Raw genomic sequence first — 2,369 nt, forward strand, 5'->3', positions numbered from 1 at the left:
TCTTCGTGGTATAGGCTGGAACTGATGGCGGCATTCAAGAGAATCCGGAAGGTCTAACCTTGTCTGTGGTATTCTGAGTAGGATTCAATGATTGAATGACTGTGACGTGCTTCAAACTCCTAGCAGGCGGGGCGTTAGTGACAGACGCAAAAGAATCGCTGGATTCTATTCCGGCCTGACCGAGAACCGACAGATGATTATCCATGCTGTGACAGAGCATAGGCAACGTTTTCACTGAGAGGATGAGAGGTAGCCACTGACAATGGTGAAACCCTACATAAGCTTGCCATGGAAAGGAGTAAGAAGGATTGGATGAAGACAGTAGGAAAGCAGAGAGACGGAAGGGAAGGCATCTTCATGCGCTTATCTGAAGTTCCTACCAATGAATTACATAAGTATCTTTATCTTTATCCTTATGCTTTATTCGTTTATCACCATACCCATTTGAGTTTGCCTGACTAAGATTTACAAGGTGACCATAGCTTGCTTCATACCAACAATCTCTGTGGGATCGACCCTTACTCGCGTAAGGTTTATTACTTGGACGACCCAGTACACTTGCTGGTTAGTTGTGCGAAGTTGTGTTAATGCCATGGTATTGAACACCAAGTTTTTGGGGTTCATGACCGGGGATTATGAGAGTTGTGAAAAGTATTGTTCACAATTTCGTGCACCAAGTTTTTGGCGCCGTTGCCGGGGATTGTTGAGTTTGGACAACTGACGGTTCATCTTGTTGCTTAGATTAGGTATTTTATTTTTCGAAATTCTTGAAGATGAATTCTAGAGTTTCATGATGATTTGTTGAAGTCTGGCTGGCTGTGAAGCCATGTCTAATTTCATTGGACCGAGGTTTCAACTTATCATCACAAGAGCTTGTTGATCAATCTTGCTATTGGAGCAGTGATCTGCTAAGGCTTGGCTGGCCTTTGGCCATGTCTAGTGTTTTGGACCGAAGCTTTCTTTGAAAGCTTGGCTGGCTGTGAAGCCATGTCTAATTCCTGGACCGGAGTCTTAGACAAACATTGCACTGATTCCTGGAATTCTCATTAAGAATTTTGATACCTTTGCACTGATTCCTGGAATTCTCATTAAGAATTTTGATATCTTTTTTTTCACTTAATTTTCGAAAAACACAAAAAAATCAAAAAAATCATAAAAACCAAAAATTTCTTGTTTAAGTCTAGTGTCTCATCTTAAGTTTAGTGTCAATTGCATGCATTCATTCATGTGTATTAAGGATTTTCAAGTAATTCTTGATAATTTTCATGCTCTGATCTTTGAATTCAATTGACTTGAGTGTTTTGTGTGTCTCATATGCATTTTCATTTTGTTAGTGTCAGTAGTATACAAACTGCTAAGTTTGGTGTCTTGCATGCATTGTTATTTAATTCTTGTTGCATTTTGATTTGTTCTTATTATTAAAAATCCAAAAATATTTTTTAATTTGTGTCTTCTCAAGTCAATGATACAGAGAATTGAAGATTCAGAACATACAGCAGAGGAATTGCACAGAAAAAGCTGGGCGTTCAAAAACGCCCAGTGAAGAAGGACAGACTGGCGTTTAAACGCCAGCCAGGGTACCTGGTTGGGCGTTTAACGCCCAAAAGGGTATAGTTTTGGGCGTTAAACGCCAGAATGTGCACCATTCTGGGCGTTTAACGCCAGGATGGCACAAGGGGGAAGATTCCGTTTTTCAATGCAATTTTTTTCAGGTTTTCAAAGTTTTTCAAAATCAAATCTTTTTCAAATCATGTCTTTTCAATCATATGTTTTCAAAATCAATCTTTTCAATCAAATCTTTTTCAAAAATCAATTTCTTTCCTTTTTCAAAGATTACTTACTAACAATTAATGATTTGATTGAACATCTCAAGTATATTGCCTTTTCTGTTGAGAAAGGTTTAATGTTTGAATCATATCTTTTCTTGTTAGCCAAGTTTTTAATTCTCAAAATCAAATCTTTTTTTTAAAATGTTTTTCAAATCACATCTTCTCAATCACATCTTTTTAAAACTAATCATATCTTCTTAACCACATCTTTTTCAAAATAGTTTTCAATCAAATCTTTTTGGTTTCTAATTTCAAAATCTTTTTCAAAAAACACTTTATTTCTTTCCCACTTTCATTTTCGAAAATTAAGTAATGTTTTTCAAAAATGTTTTCAAAATTTTCTACTTAATTTTCGAAAATCACTTCCCTTCTTCTCACATCCTTCTATTTATGGACTAACAATATCCCTTAATGCAAAATTCGAACTCCATTCTCTCTGATAAGTTCGAATTTTCCACCTCTGTCTTCTACTCTTCTTTTCCTCTGACACCTAAAGGAATCTCTATACTGTGACATAGAGGATTCCACATTTTCTTGTTC

This window comes from Arachis duranensis, chromosome 3, assembly GCF_000817695.3.
Source record: "Arachis duranensis cultivar V14167 chromosome 3, aradu.V14167.gnm2.J7QH, whole genome shotgun sequence".
NCBI lineage: Eukaryota > Viridiplantae > Streptophyta > Magnoliopsida > Fabales > Fabaceae > Arachis > Arachis duranensis.